The sequence below is a fragment of the Melozone crissalis genome, unplaced genomic scaffold (genome assembly GCF_028551555.1).
Source record: "Melozone crissalis strain CALT ecotype California unplaced genomic scaffold, PUWL_Pcris_2 ptg000011l_1, whole genome shotgun sequence".
Lineage (NCBI taxonomy): Eukaryota > Metazoa > Chordata > Aves > Passeriformes > Passerellidae > Melozone > Melozone crissalis.
The window spans coordinates 2,572,894-2,589,973 of NW_026535789.1; positions in this window are offsets into that span (position 1 = coordinate 2,572,894).

The window sequence follows — 17,080 nt, forward strand, 5'->3', positions numbered from 1 at the left end:
TCCTGCTCCAGCCTGGGACAGAGAGTGCCTGTAAGTTTTGGCTGCTCCACTTGACTTCAGACTGATAAAACACGGATGCTTTTTGCCTTTAAGGAAATGCCCATTATTCTTTAGGAAATGTATTTCTCCTGCTTGAATTATGAAAACAAACCAGAAAGGGTTCTGCTGATTTCTGTGTAAATGAAGAATTGCTTGTGTGGTGCTGCCCGTTTTTGCTAGAAATGCTAATGAAAATGGGGTATTGCAAAGCAACTGTGGCCAGGCAGTGACAGCAGCACTTAAATGAACCAAGTCGCATCCTTTTATCCTTACTGAATGTTTAAACCCCACACTTTTCCTGAGCAGAGCTGGTAAACATCAGCTGTCTCCATTATGTGTTCTAACAGATCCAGCACTGGGAGGCCTGGTGGTAAATTTACAATAGCCTGTATCACTATCTCCCTCTTGGATAATCACAGAGCTGTGGAAATCAGCTAAGGAATAACTGCTCCACTCACTCTTTTTTGGTCCGTTTGAGTCTTGGCTCAGAAAATGTTAACATTGATTTTCATCTGCAGAACCTGGGCTTTTATGGCTGTGATTGTTCCTGAGCTTTAATCATTTGTTATAATTTAAACAATTCCAAGCCCCTGATGCACTCAGCAAAAGCAGGAGTTAAGATCTGGTTCCTCGTGCATCTCTGAAATCGCAGTCGCTTTCCACAGCTGAAATAAAAACATTCTATAGGTTTGTCAGCCTTCCTTGTGTGTTACCACAATCATGGAATTGTGCAATTGTGTAGGTTGGGAGAGACCTTTGTGATCATTGAGTACAACCTTTAACCCAGTGTTGCCAAGGCCACCACCAGCCCACGTCCCCAAGTGCCACATCCACACTGTTGTTGCTACTCTGCGTGTTTTGCTCAGGTTGAAATTTCTGTTGCTCAGAAGGACTCTTCTAGGCTGGAAACGGATATTTATATGCAGAGCATCCAAATTCTGACAGAAAATGTGCATGCATTTTTTCCCAAAGAGTGGAAGAACTGAAGGCAGAATGTGTCCCAGAATTTCCCAGTTAACCTCTGAATTTACTTACATTTTTCCCTGTGAAAACATCCTAAGGATTAAGAACCAAACACTTCATGAAGTGAGCTGTAACTCCATCTTAATTGCCAACAATTAGGACTAATCATTCCCTGTAGGGTGGTTAACTCAAATTCCTCAGTGGTGACTGAATTGGTGATCTCAGAAGCTGAAAATATTCCCTTCAGCAGGCACTGAGCTGTGGGGATGATGAGCCTGGACCAGTTCATCTGTTCCTGCTGGAACCAGAACAGCCCAGACCCAGAGTCAGTGCCTGGTGTGAGAGTACAGGTCATTTCTGTGCACTCTCCAGAGTTTTTTGTGACTCCCACCAGCTCCCTAGGGAGGCTTTCCATTGAACACCAAGGTTTCCCTCACAGCAAGGATTTTTTTCCCTGCTGTTCTTCCCTCGGTGTAACATCGAGCCACTCGTGCTGGCTGCTCTCCCACACCTCTGCCAGCCTCGTGCTGCACTTGCCATGGAGGTGGTGATTAAATCCCCGCCTCATTGTTTTAAAAGCCTTGGAGAACACTGGAAGAGGGTGGAGAAGAGGATCCTCACATTTGTATAATGTGGGCAGCTCGGTGTGTTTTTTCCCATGTCCTGTTTTGGAAACAGCTGAACTATTTTAGCTGAAATCTTCTCCAAGCCTGAAATAAGTGCATTTAAGAAAAAGAAAAAAAAAAAACAAAACAACCCAACAAAACCCAAAAGAACTCACCAAACCCCAAACCAACCAACAAGCCTTGCGGCATTCCACTCGTGTGGAAAATTTCAGCTGAAAAAGTTAAAAGTTTGATATATTTTTAGGCAAGGGAAAATGGGGTCTTACAACGTTATACAACCTTAATAATAGCCAGGGCTCCTGCCTCTGACTGAAATACAGGTAAGGCTCTGTGAGAGCTGGTTTGAAACCTGCAACCTGCTCTGGAATAGGAAATAAGCTGCGTTGCTTTGTTCAGCACAAATGTCATGCTAGTTATGCATGTTTAACCTTTAATATACTTTAAATCTAAATTTAACCATGTGGAAAGAATCTCAGATGTCAAAAAAAAAAAAAAATCTGCTGGCAAGGGAAAAAATTTTGAATTCTCAGCCAGCACTAAATTACCCAGATGCAATTGCTAATGAGCTGAATCTCTTCTCTCCAAAAGGAGTTTGCCCTTACAAAAATAGAAGAGAGCGACATAAAAGATGACAGTGGGAAGGAGCCGGGGACAGAGGATGATGCTGATCCTGAAGACCTGGAAGTGTTTTACCCCACGGATCAGTGGCAAACCCTGCATCCAGGTAACTGCTAATTATAGCATGCCTCTGGAACCCACCTGCCAGCACTGACAGGAGCCTTGCAGACGCTCCAAGAGCTGTTTGTTCCCATGACAATGTGTGCTTTTGCTGGTGCTCACACAGAGAGGAGGACTCGGTGACCCAGTGCAGGGACTGGAGGTGGTGAGCAAAGCGTCCAAGGAGGGGAGAGGTTGCTCCAGGGCTTTCAGGTCACTGGAGCAGGAGGAGTGGGCTGCCAGCCTCCTGTGGGTGGGGGGCTGTCTCTGTCACTGGCTCCACAGCCCTTTCTCTCTTCATTTGTCAAGGGCCAGGTTTTATAACGTTTGTTGGCACGTGGATTCCCAGGTCTGCTGCGCTCTGGTGTGGCGCTGCTCACTGGCAAGCTGATTAGGAGCTGTCACTGGAGCACTGCACAGCTTTTTAACAATGGCTTTTCTGTTCCTCACCTGTTTGAAAGCTAGCTTTTATTTCTATCTCTGCAAACCACAAGAAATCTCTTCCCTTTCTTTGGGTTGGTGTCTTTCATTAGACATGCCTGGGACTCTGTGGTGAGAGGAGCCCAGCAGAGCAGTTTGGCCTCTGTGTGCTGAGAAGGCTCTGGAGGGGCCAAACCCATTCAAACACACACAGATGCACATGTACATACATATTTCAACAATTAGCCTGTCTCTGGGATCCTGAACGAGCTGTTTAATCCCCTTGTGCTTTGGTGTCCTCATGTATATGCAGGTATAATACCTTCCCACCTCACAAGGGTGAACTAAGTAGTAATTAATTTTTATAAAGTGCTCTGAATTTAAGAGCTTTATCCTGTGCTCAGTATTATCATTGAAAGAATAAGTATGGGTTCCATTTGTCTTGAAATTTCTGCCAGATATAGCAGAATGACTTTTCCAAATGTAAATCTTTGTATAACATAAATGGCTACAAAAGCCCCTGCGTTCCACAGAGCTGCAGTATATACTTATATTCCATTTCTGTACCATTATGTATGGAAGGCATGTGGTGTCCCTGCTCATTAGTCAGCCTGGCAGATCCCCACCAGCTTTGTTGGAGCAGGACATGTACATACTTGCAATCATTAGAAACCTCATTGCAGGGTTTGTTCACAAGCACCTTCTCCACTGCTCGGGTGCCTTATTCCGCTTCATTTTTGTAGTTATTCCATGTTGGGCACGTGCAGTGAAGGGCTTGTGGAAGTGGGGAGCTTGTCAGTATTCACAGAGGAGAGTAATTTTGGTTACTCTTGTAAAGACTTAAGTGGTGTCCTGCCTCATGTTCTGACTGCTACAGACCCCAGCACTGGGGACGTGGCACAAAGAGGAGCCGGCCTTGGTCTCCTGCTGCCAGCCTGGGTTTCTGTCTCCTGGGGTTCTTCTGCAGTGAAATCCCTGTGAGGACTGGCACTGACACCTTCAGCACGTGTTAGCCAAGGCTGGGGCCCTGCTGCCAGCATGAGCCCATCCCTGTAGCCTCTGGCCACACTTTCCCAGTGTGAGCTCAGCTCTGGCTGGCAGGGAGCTGACCTGGCACAGCTGCTGCTGTGGCTGCACAGGGATTCACCTTGTGGTGCTGCAGCAGAGCCACGCAACTTGGCAGCGTGTCCATCCCACTGGTTCTGCATCTTGCCATGTTTTCCATGTGGCTGCACTCACTGGCAGCTGAGCAGAGCCTGGCTGGGCTCAGGGTTTGCCTTCTGCTGCCCATGTCTCCAGGACACCCCCACTGCCTCTCCCGTTGTATCCCTGCAGCAAACTAGGCCAGTCTCTCTGGGGGAAGCAAATTCAAGTGTTTGAATTTAGAATTTGGATCTACCGTTCTGAGCACTGGGAGGGAGCTTGGAGCTGTGTTTCCCCCATCTCACTCCTGTTTCAACTTGTTCCTGTTCTGAGCTCACGCAGGATTTTGTGCTTCTCTACAATGGTGCAGCAGCTCATCTTTTATAGATGTGTTCCCAGTTTTCCTCTGCTGAGTTTCCAGTTCCCTGTTGCTAATTGCATCAATCCACATTTCCACTGGGACTGCAGCAGTGTCATCAACCTGTAACCTGTCAAATCCCTCCCCAAATTCGATTGTTGTTGTGTCTGTAATGCTTTGGGCGCTTGTTCCTCGCTGTCTACAGTGTGAGCTGGATTTTGATCAAGTGCTTCCTTGCACTTTGAGCACACTTCAAGGAGGTGTCTGGATGCAAACACAGAGAGACAGTTGCCCTAAGAGCTGTGCTGCCTGTAGTCTGGAAGCAAGATCAGTTGTCTCTTCTGACAGGCAGCCGGAGCTAATGGCTCTGGAAAGGTTGGTGAAACTTCCCAAAGCCCTTTAACACTTGGTTAGGCATTGCTTCTTTCTCACTTGGCACTAAATAATGCACCAGGTGCAGGCTCAGACTGAAGGGAGATGTGTGCCCCAGAGAGGCTTCCAGCACCTCTGCTCTTAGACTTTTGGGCATCATCTGTGGGGCTTTTCCTTCTGTCCATGGTTGGAGTCCACAGGAACCTGGAGGTTTTTTGGGGTTAAGTGAGTGGGATTGCTGTTTCCTCTGAATGAAGGTTCACACCCCTGCTCTGACTCCTCATGGTCAGGTAACAGATTTTGTTTGAAGTTGTGCTTCCTCTGCAGTCTTTTTTCTTTCAGAATACACTTTCTCCATGTGACAGTACCCTTGGGAGCTGGAACATATTTTACTTTTGTTATTTGGGCACCAAATCTCCCAATATTTTGTTCAGCATTCCTGATGATGATTGGAAGTTGGATTTCTCTGGCTGTCTAGTTGTATCACTGAGCAGCAGATTTTCCACCCAGCAGTGGTGGGAAATTTTCTACCCAGCAGTGGCTCCTCTGGGAAGAGTTTGCTGTGAAGATTCCGAGCAAGGATATTAGAGGCAGGGGTTTAATTGGGAAAGGAAAAGGGCATTAATTGCCCCCCAGCAGTGATGAGTGGAGAGCTGGGGCTGCACAAGGCTCTGCTCTGCCCATCCCCGTGGCAGCAGTCCTTTGCTGCTCCCTAATGTGGCAGAAACCCTCTGGCAGCTTTTCCAGCTGACAGTTGGGAGTTAATGAGTCCAGTTTCCAATCCAGATGGACAAGTGAGAACCTCCACTGCCCAAATATCAAAATATTTACAGATTGCTCTGCAGAGAGGCAGCAGTGGGGCACAGAGGCTGCCTTTGCTGCAGAGCAGCTCCCTGCAGACTGGAGGGATGGAGCAGAGCCTGGCACTGTGACTGGCACGGTGCAGCGTGGATCTCTCTGGGCTTTGGATGGATGCCTCAGGGCAGAGCAGGGAGCTCAGCTGGCCTGCACCTTCAGCTGTGGTTAAAGCTCTGCCTTGCAGAGCTGAACCTGCAGTGACTCCCCACTGTTTGTGCTGCCCAGAGTAATTTTCTGCAGTGCCCAATGATTTCCCAGTTAAAAACCAAGGAGCCACAGCTGCTGCTGCTGGTCAGGCTGCCAGAGTGAAGCTGATGTGAGCATGCTTTTGGTGCTGCTTGTGCAAAGATGAAACCATCTCATGTTCAGCAGGGAGCCAGTGATACATTGCTTGGCATTTAAATATCCATGGCTGCAGCTCCCAAGGATCCTCAGGCTACCTTTGCTGCTCCTGCTTGTCACAGGTCTTCTCCCGTCTCATTTGCTGCTGAAACAAGGTTTTACACCCGTGGGAGCCCAGTTCTGCAGGCAGCCACGGCAGGGAGGTGTTTTCAGGGCTGCTTTGAAGGGCTTGTTGTGCAAGGACAGGGCTGAGGATGGGCAGTACCTCAGCCCAGTTTCACTGCCAGTCTGTCCTCCAGGGGATTCCAGTGGCCAAATGAGGCAGCACCGATTTGGCTGACAGGAGGTTCCTGAGGCAGGGGAGGCAGGAGGCAGCAGGATCTGTGCCAGGCCTGTGCCACAGCCTGTGGGGGTGACCTGGCTGCTGCTGAGGGTCCCCTCACACCTTGTCTGCTCCTGCTGCTCGCTGGGATGTCCTGAGCTGCAACAACTCTTGCTAATTGCTCTGCTGAATGCATGACTGTCCAAACCATTGGCTTCTCACTGACCCAGACCTAACTGACACAGTGGTGGACAGGTCTCTGAAATATTTATGGCAGCACAGTCAAGAGAGTGCTGTGAAATACAGAGTGAAACCACCAGGGTATGCTCATTTTTGCAAAGTTTGACATGTCTAATCCAGGAAATAGGAGCCTCATCAGATCAGCACGGTTTTGCATACAGAGGGAAGGCAAATGGAATTTCAAAAACCTCATCTATACTAGATGAAATGCTTCTTCTCCACATTTCTTTATAAAACGACTTGTTAGTGATGTGCAGATGGGAGGAATCTCCACTCTGGAGTTGTTATAATCTTGTCTGGCCAGCAACAGGAGAGCTGGAGGATGATTCCAGCAGGTAGGAAAGGCCAGGCTGACTTGAGAGCAAATGTTCAGTGCTTGGAAGCTGAGTCCCTGGTAGTTCTCCCTCTACTTGTTTTCAATCTGACTTCGAGCATAGGAGGCTTTCCATCTCCTTAATTTATCTCCTGCCTGTCCTTTTTATTGCCAGCTGCCTTCATGGGCTCCTCTCTCAGCTTCCTACCCTTGTGAGCTTTCCTTTGCCCCTCATCCTCACATCACAGGCAGCACAGTGTCCCTAACACTTGTGCCTAATTCCAAGTCCTTGGCAGAAGTGCCAGGGCTGAAGCTCCAGGTGCTGCTCCTGCCTGGTGTGTGGGGCAGTGCCAGGCAGATGGGGCTCACCAAGCACACCCTCCATGCCCTGGTCCTGGTCTGGGTAAGAGGGATGGTGATGTTTCCCTCCAGCTGTTGGTGAGAGGACAGGACTGGGGCTCAGGAGATGCTGGGACAGTGAGCAGACAGGGGTTCCCAGCCCCCTGCTCCAGCAGGAGGATGTGTTTGAAGGATGCCAGCTCTGGGCAGGGAATCACAGCACAAATGTCCTGCCCTGCAGCTTGGTTTCAGCATTTCTGTACAGAATTGGGACCTCCAATTCCATGAATTGGGAGCCAGCTTTTGCCCCCCAAATGCAGGTAAAACTTCTCTTCTGTCATTTGCAGAAGTGGCAGTGTCCTGGCAGCACTGGTGTGGTGAGGAAAAGCCCTACAATGCTTGCTCAGGTTAAGTAGCAGAGTGGGCTTGGGGCGGGTTTTTGGTGTGTCAGGTCAGTCCTGTCCCTTGCTGGCCATGATGTTCTGGTTTCAAACTGGTTACAAAAGACTTTTGCAGTGATGCTCCTTCTGCCAAAAACTAACTGTGCTTCTGAGCAGCCAGAATAAAGTCTGAGCTTCTCTAACACGCAGCCATGGACAAGGCTGTGGGCACTGCCAAAACAAGGGTGCAGGGCTGTGTTTCCATGAGCCAAGCCATGACTCCTGCTAGTGGTTTGTGGAGTTCTGAACCCTGCAGGGTATTCTAGGTGGTCAGGAGTGGCCATAAACCAGGAGATGAGGTGCTGAGAGTCAAGCAGTGGTTTTAGTGCAACAGGAGGAGGTTAAGCTGCAGCTTTCAGAATAATTTCAAACTTCACTTTAATGATGCTCAGGCTACTGGTGGTGTAATAGCAGCAGACATCAGCAGTGGAACCATTCCCGTGGTTAAATGTACATTGTTTGGTGGGGGAAAAGTGCTTTGAAGGAAGAGAGACTGTTTCCCAGGGAACACATCTCTCATTCCTTGCTTTCATCTCCTCCCTGCCAAGCTGGGGATGCTGTGAGCATGTGAGCTGCTGAGAGGTGCTCAAATGTGTGCTGGGTGATGAGGAATCCCTTGCTCTGGTTTTTATGTGCAAGTAGGCTGGATTTTCTGCAATAGTTCCAATAACCTTTGCGTGGCTGTTTAGAAGGATGAACCTCATTAAAGAAGAGGTATTTAATAACAGGCCTATTTTTATCTCTGTCTTTATCTAACAGTCTGCACATTTATTTCAAGCTTGTAACAGTGTTTTGGAAAAAAAATGTTTTCCCTCCTCTGAAATGTTTTGGCAGTGCCTCCAGCCTTGGTCATCTTGAATTTCCAGTCTGGCTAGCATCTCTCCTCTTTCCAAAGCCAGCAAGCCACAGCAGGCCCAAAGCTCCAACATTTTCCTTGGGAAATGGGAAATTCCTGGGGGAATATGCTTTCAAAACATGGGACTTGGGTCCCAGGGTTACTGAAACAGTTATGAAGGTTTGATCACAAACATAATCACAGCGACTCCCTCAGGCTTCAAATGTGTGATCTTGTGTGGCACAGGCACTGCAGGCACTGCAGTGTTTGGTGTTTGCTGCAGGATGTGACTGACCACACACTCTGGGAGAGGCTGGCAGCTCTGGGGTCAGGCATTCCTGCATAGATTATTTTTCCTAAATTTGTCAACTTTATTCTGTAATGTCATAAATTCGGCCCTGACCTATAGATATCTTGCAGACATTGTGTGTTCAGCCCGCTCTCCTGTGTTTGCTGTCATTTGCTGGTGGTGAAGGAGGCAGCCCCAGCCCTGAGGGGATGCACCATCTTTCCACCTCCTTCCACATTTGTCCCTTTGGCATTGCTGGCTCTGTACCCAGACCCTGCCCTGAATGAAGGTTTGCTGGAGCACAGGTGTCTGAGCCTGAGGCCAGGATGACCGTTTCTGAGCCCTTTTCCCAGGATACATGTGGCCATATGCTCCAGGAGCTGCTGGATTTGGGCCTTGGGATGTGTGTGGCAGTTGTTACAAAAGAACTTGGCTCTAGGGGCTAATCCCTGGTTTTTCCTTGCTGTTCAGTCTGCATCATATACATCCCTTACCCACAGTTTTTCAGCATTATCTTTTTCCATAATTAGGGAGTGTTTTCCGTGGTCTTGCTCAGGCCCTTCCTCCCTGCAGTTTCCGCCATGGGTTAAGGCCTGACTTACTAAAACTTCCACAGAGCTGATTCTGGGTGGGCAGGGAAAAGGCCAGAGGGTTTTCAGCAGTCAGCACAGTCAGATGGCTCCTGTGAGGAATATTTCACTTGCTCCTTCACAGCTCTTGCCTGCAAATTGTTCTCTTGCTCAGATGGGGCTCCAGTTTCTTTTTTTTCCTCCTTTTTCTTTCCCAAGTTATTCAGTTTTCCATACATTTATTTAAAGGGTCACACAAGCAACAGGTCTGCTTTTTCCACAGATCCTTCCAGAGCCACGTACTGTGCCTGCTCCATTCTGGTGCAAAAGCACCTTCTCCTCTGAGGAAAACTCAGAATATCCATCCAGCTGTCTTGACTGAGCGAGGCATTTTCTCTGAACCCTGCCCCCTGTTCATTTCAGAATCTGCAGGGAATTTGGGACATAAATTAAAAAGCTATTTGATGCTCCTTGAGGTCTAGAAGCTGGTTTTGCATTTGTTCTTACTTGAACGCACACTGAGGCAAATGGCTCTGCTTTACTGAAGCTGCTTCCTTTGGCATCCTGAGGAAGCTTCCCAGTTAAAAAATAAATATGGCTCTGTTTTTCCAGCCCTGCTTTACCAGCAAAAGCTGGGGAAGGAAATGTAATCTCCTTGGGTCTGTCCTGATGTTTTGCACAGCTAATTCCCATTTATTGAAAGAATTCTTCCACGCCAGATTAACGTTTTATTTTTTGTTATGTGTTTACATTTTGGAAGGAGTAAGGGTGGTGGTGTTGGAAATTCTAATGAGGGACAACATTTCTGATTCAAAAGACTCAGGCTTCTCTCTCCTGATTTTTCTGCCTGATCCTTCAGACTGCAGGAAGTTTTGCTTGGGTCATTCACCTGCAACAGGATGTTATGTGAATACAGAATTAATGTATGTAGCCTGTCACTTGGAATTGCTGCTGTTTCTGCTGCTGGAGAGCTCCCAGGGTTGCAGAGTCCTTGCAAGCAGCAATAACAGGAATGTGCCTGTGATCCTGCAAAGCCAGAGGAGGAGCAGGGAGCTGCAAGTTTCCCCCATCACTGCGGGGTGTGAATAAATAGATCTAATCAAAAATTTACATGTTAGCCCCGGACCAGGGTTTTTAGGATGTGTCATTCAGCCCAAGGGAAACCTCTGCATCTCAGGCTGGTGGTGTTTCTAAAAGCACCTCTAAGTGATCACTGAGGCTGGATTTTGAGCTGCATTTACATTTTGATAGAATCTGCTGCTTTCCTTATCTGAAACAAAGCCTACCTGATCTTCATTAATTACACTGTCATTTCACCTAACCAGGGTGCTACTAATTACAGTTATCTGTCTGTTCTTCACCAGATAATGCACAAAAGAATTGTTATCCCTGGCTGTATCTGGATTAGCTGGAGCTGTAAGGGGGGTGCACATGGTGATGGGTTTTACAGCTGGAGTGCAGGTATTTATAGACTGTCTGAGGAAATGCTGGATGAGTGGCTGCTGCCCCACTGGCTGTGCTGCCATCCCAGCAGCAAAACATACAGAAAACACTGCTTAAACACAGCAAAATGGTTACTGCAGGGTGGCTGGAGCAGGCCAGCTCCACAAGAGAGGTGATGGAGTCCTGGGACATCCCAGACCCTCCTGAGCACAACCCTATGGCTGGAGGGGACACTGCTGGAGCAGGGGTTGATCCCAGAGGTGTTTCCAGGCTCAGCTATCAGGGACTGTCTGGCAGTGCTGTTTCAAGACAGAAAATCTCACAGTGGCTTCACAGAGGGCTGCAAGCCCTGGTGGCGGTGCTGACTGCTGCCCCACTAACATCAGCTGCAGTCTGAGCGGGGCAAGCACAGAAAGGGCTTCTCTGAAAAGAGGCAGCAGGAAATGTCTGAGCTGCTGGGGAGCTGTGGGTCCAGAGGGCTGGAGCCAGGAGCCAGAGGCTGCAGGGAAGGGGGTCCATGAGGGCAGAGCCTTTGCTGGAAGAGAAGCCAAGGGGCTTTCACTTGACTCCTGTTTCATCATCCTTCCACACACTGATCTCTTCAGATGCTCTCCAAACCTTTGGTTTGCTTTCTGAAGGGGAAAGGACTTGTTCTGGAGGAGGAGGAGAGCCAGGCTGCTGAGGAGAGCTGGTCGCTGTCAGCTGGCAAGAGAGGAGGGACACGGAGGCCAGAGGGGGGACACTGGGTGAGGAGATGTTCACATTCAGCTCCATCCACTGTGAGTGCCAAACACACCTGCACTCCTATTTGTACGGCTTGCTGTACTTGATAAACTGATAGATGTGAGTTTGGGCATTTTTGTTACCTTTTTGTATTCTGAAGAGAACTAAAGATAGTTCACATGATTTTTTTTGTGCCTTCTGCAGTGCAGGCAATGCAGGCAGGGATGGAACAGCAGCATCTTTATACTTGTCAAGTCTCCATCCACACCCAAGGCTCTGCCTGAAGCTCAAGGTGATTTTCTTGCAGGCTTAGAACACTACACCAGCAGGGAGAACAAGAAACTCAGTGGAGATTATACTCCAGAAAAACTGTATGCATGGTCCAAAAGCTAAATATGGAACCATGGAAGTGCACACTGCAGTGGTAGTGGAGGTGGGAATGCTGAATGGGGAGGTTTCCTGCCCTTCTGGCACCAGGAACCAGGGGTCCTCTGGTTCTCCATGGTTCTCCTTGAGGATCTCTTTTTCTCCATGGTCTTCCTTGAGGATCTTTGGTTCTCCATGGTCTTCCTTGAGGATCTCTGGTTCTCCATGGTCTTCCATGAGGACCTCTGGTTCTCCCTGGTCCTCCATGAGGATCTCTGGTTCTCCATGAGGATCCGTGGTTCCCCATGGTTCTCCCCAGGGCTGTGCTGGTGCCATGCCCGGAGCTTACTGTGACAGCAGGCAGTAGTTTCAGGTGGGGCTGCTCTGCTGGCAGGGCCTTGGTGTTCCCAGCAGGGCAGGGCAGGGATGCTCCTGTCCCAGCAGGACACTGGGCATGCAGGTACCACCCCACAGCAGCTGCTCCTCCTCTGCATCACTTCCAGGGGCAAAACTCCTGTCCTGCTGCGTGGCAGGGAGCCCTGCAGAGCCAGCACGGAGGGGACAGGCTGGGCAGCAGCTGGGCAGCAGCTGGTTTAATCCTTTTTGCCTATTCCTGCCATGGAAGCTGTGTACTGGGTGAGATGTGTGTGTTTGGGGAGGGCTGGCCCGACCATTAGCCCATCAGCGTTTGCAACACTGGCAGCTGGGGAGAAAACTGTTATTAAGTGTAACGTGGCACCTTGGAGACGGAAGCATGGGGAGACAATAAATACAGCCTTCCATAATGCCATTTTATGGTGTCACTCTTCAGAATTTATTAAGACTTAGTTGCAGCCATGCCTGCAGCCTCCTGTGCTGGAATCCATAAATTGTGTTCATTATCTCCAGCACTTGCTCTGACCTGCTGTGTTTTACAAGGGGGGAGACACTGGAGGCGTGGGGACACCCAGCTGCTTTCTGCAGCCGTTCCCCTGGTGCCAATCCAGCTTTTCTGGGATTGCTGGGATACTCCAGGCAGTGCTTGGCTGTGTGGATGGACCCCAGGTGTGATGTGGTGGTTGAAGAGAACACTGAGGGACTGAGGAGCTGCCAAAATCACCACAGCTCCACAGGGAGCAGGGAAGGAGCTGGGCGAGGGGGGAGCCATGGGCGCGTTGGAGCACACTGGCACATTGTCACTCCACTGTGGGACCACTCCAGCAGTCTTGGATGTGCTGAGGATGCTGGAGGTGGAAAAGGGTTCACAGGAGCTCCCTGAACTACGCACAGGGAGATGCTACACCCCTGCTTGGTGTCCTCTTGCACCAGTGTTCTCAAATGAAAACACAAATGAAATTGTGTTCCTTTAGCCCACTTTTTGTCATGACATATCCCTGCAGCAGCACGTTTGTGTACCTTCATCCTTTCCTCAGCATTTAGGTCCAGGATGGAGGAAAACAAATTCAAGCCCAACCTCCTGTTAATTTATTATGTTCCTTGTGCTTAAGGGCAAAATTTAAGTTGCCAAAAGCAGATGTTTGCATGCTCTTTTTTTAGCTCTCAAAGTACTTTCTGTGTGCTTGATTGATGGATGTCCCTGTTACATTAATAGCTGGGCTTTGCATAAAGCTGTTACTACCAGGAGAATCTGGTGTGGGTTTCAGTTTTTCTTCTTGCATTGAAAATCCATTATTAATGTCTTTCTGAGGGAAAAGAAATAAAAGGTTTCAATTCAGGCATTTTGCTTTGCTTTCTCAGGCTTCTTCTCAACTGTCTTTACAGTGGTGCTTTTAAAATCAATATTACCATTGTTCTTTATATTTTACTGAGTGGTTGAGGATTTCTGCATCTTGCTATTGATTTCTGATTGTATTGCAGGACATGTAGGTGCACACAGGTTGCTCTGTGATGGATAACTTTATATGTCTTCCTAATCATCACTGAGTTGCCTTCTGCATGTTCCCTCTTGCTGGATGCTGCTCCTGAGCATGGAAGGCACCAGGAGAGCTCTGAGTGCAATCCTGAGACACCAAACTTGTGACTTCTCATTTAATTCAGTTTGGTTTTCAATCAGACACAGGGGTCACATGAGGCTTGTGGGGTCTCCTCTTTTGTGTTGTCTTTGCAGAGTTCTTCTGCCCTTGCTTTTCAGGCAGCTTCATGTTCTGTGTTGCAGGAGCAAAACAAGTCATTGTCCTGGCTTTGTGTGGCATGGTCATAATGCACCTTTAGCTTCCAGCACTGACCTTGGCCCTTGGGGCAGCTCTGCAGGCAGATCTCGGCATTTCAGAGGTGCAGAGTCATTGGATCCCAGAATGGTTTGGGTTGGAAGGGAACCTTGAAGCTCATCCAATTCCAATCCCCTGCCATGGCAGGGACACCTCCCACTGTCCCAGGCTGCTCCAGCCCCAGTGTCCAGCCTGGCCTTGGGCACTGCCAGGGATCCAGGGGCAGCCCCAGCTGCTCTGGGCACCCTGTGCCAGGGCCTGCCCACCCTCACAGGGAACAATTCCTGATTCCCAATATCCCATCCATCCTCGCCCTCTGGCAGTGGAAGCCATTCCCTGTGTCCTGGCACTCCAGGCCCCTGTAAAAGTCCAAGTCTCAATGAAGCAATGCAGAAGCCCAGTGTGCATTGGTAACTGCTGTAAAGCTGGATTTGCAGACTGAGGCTCTTGGAGCACATCAGCACTGATGGCACAATCTGTGTGAGAGCTTGTTGGCACCAGAGGAACCTGTGAGGAGTGACAGGACTGTGGCCAGCACGGGTGCTCCAAAATGCTTCCGTGGCTCCAGGTGGGTGTACAGGGGAAGAGCTCTGTGTGTGTGTGGGCACAGTCCTTCCCAGCTCTGCATGCCCTGGCACAGGCTCCACATCTGCCAGGGGCTGTGGCTGTGCCAACAGGCACTCTGCAGAGGGCTGGCTGTGCACAAACCTCTGCTGGCTGGACTGGGCTGTTTGCTCCTCAGGCTTATCCTGGACAGGCTCCTGCACCTTCAGACATGGAGGCTACACCTGGCTTCTGAGGAATTGGTTGTTGCAGTTATTCTGTCCGTGCTGGGGACCAGGACAAGCACTGGCACAGGAGCTGGTCCTGTGTCCCCGGGGTGGCAGGGCTCGGTGGTGGCAGCGCTGGCAGGGACACGGCAGAGCTTGGGAGGGGACGGGGCTGGCATGCATAACAATGGGCAGGCTCTGACCTTGGCGCTGGAACTCACTTAGCAATTCTGTTGATGTTCTGGAAACGAAAATATAATTCAGGCCACCTTCTCCTCCAAGCTGACCCTGAGAATCTGGGAGAAGAGCTACTGAATAATTAGGGGCTTTTTTTTTCTCCCCCCTTTTTGCTGGAGTTACTGCTCAGTGTTGAACTGTGCTCTTCTACAGTGTCATCACTTCCCTTGAACTTACTGCTCCGAGTGTACTTAGCATTAATATAATTACGTAAATTTCAGTCTCATTAATCACTGGGGGCTGCGGCACATCCTTGTTGTGCTGTTTCGTGGGTGGCTTGGCTGGTGGGAACCCCTGGCCAGGGATGGGGGCTGTGGCTGGAGCACTCCCCCTCTGCTCCTGAGCCTGGTTTAGCTGAGCTTTGTGTGTCTCACCCTGCAGGATCTGGAGTGTTTGCCAGCACTGCCATGATTGCAGCCTTGCTGCTGCAGAGGAGAAAAGGGAAAGGTGGGTTTGTCCCAAGGGAGTTTGGCTGGACCACATCCCTGCTGCTGTCCCTGTGATTTGTGTCTGTGGGGTCCCAAAATGCAGAGCCCAGCCTCGTGGCTTGGCAGTGAACACCCAGAGCCCGTGCTCTGTGCAGGGTCTGCTGCAGGGCTGTTTGATGATGCTGTGCCTCTGTCTCTGTGGCAGAGCTCTCAGCCTTCCTGGCAATGTAAATTCTCCTGGCTGCATGCTAAAATTACACTGAGTTATTGATTTATCTTTGAGAGGATTTCCTTCCTGAGGGACATTTCTGGCTGTTGTAGTGATTTAGTTCTCCTGCAAGGGCAGAATCCGTGGCAGAGCAGAGCCACCCTCCTGCCCTCGAGGCTGCAGCTCAGGGTCGCGCTCCCTCAGGCTTCCTCTGCAAGCTGATTTCTGTTCCAAGACTGGGACAAGGTTACATGGCTGTTATTTCTGTGTAACAACTGCAAATAAAAGGGCATTTTCAACTTTCCACTGCAGAAGCTGCAAGTCTTGGACAAGGCTTTGTGCCGTGGCACCAGCATTATCTTGGGCATGTCTCAAACCCAGCTCCAAGGCTGGCACGTGGGACTTGTGGAGCCATGCCAGCCTTAATACACTTGGACTCCTGGGAATGTTTTAGTTCCTCAGAGTGGGGTATGATGGGAGCAGGAGCTTGCAACACTTTTCTCCTAAAGCTTCAGGGTACAGCCTCTCTTTTCTTTGCTTTCTATTGACTCACAATGGAGCATCTCTAAAAACCAGGCCAGGTGAGTTCCTGCTGCTGGTCCTGAGGAAGCCAAGACAGTTCTTTTCTTCTATCCCCAGTTTTCTCCCCTTGGCCCTGAAAGCCCCCCCACCAACTATGGCTCAGCTGGTGAGCACCATCAGTAGAAGGACCTGACCCTTCAGGACATTGCCCAATATTTCAGATACTCTGTGGCTGGAAAATGCCCAGCTCTGTGTCCTTGGGTGCCCATTTGAAGCATGTCCCTGTGGGTTCCTGTATCTAACCCCACTTTCTAGTGGATTTGGCACCAATCTCAGCTGCACACTGATAAAATGGGAGACTGCTCGTGCATGTGGTGTTATAAAACAGCATCCACCAATTAGGCCCAGGGAGAACGTCAATTTATTTTCCTGTGAACCAAGTGTGGCACAGCTCCTTCCTTTCCCAGTGATCTATCTGTGAGACAAAACATATCTTTAGTTTCTATCTTAAATACTGCAGTGTTGGCAAGTTCTCTTGACAGAAATTAGGCTAATGTCCCTTACGACTGCGTTAGCTGTAGAAACAAGGCTTTAAATTGAAGCTTCGCAAAGCGCTATTCCAGCGTGCTCTCCAAGGCATCTCCTTATTCCAGCTTTTATTATCCAAATTTGTTCTCGCTCTGCCTTGGCAGCAGGGCTGGCAGGCAGCTCTGCCCATCCATCCTGCTGGTCTGGCAGCCAGGGGGTGGGAGCAGCACCTCCAGGCTGGCCCGGGCAGTGCTGACCAAGCCCTGCGGAGCCCTCGGCCCCGGGATGCTCCAGCTTGGGGGGCACCACTGCTGGGACGGGGCTGGGGCCTGGGTGAGGGGAGGCAGCTGACACCCATCGAGCACAGAGGGGATCCAAGGCAGTCAGCTGCACGCCCTGACAGCGGCACAGCGTGTCCTGAAACGCTCCCACTGCGAGCTGGAGCTGGGAGAAGGGAGTTTGT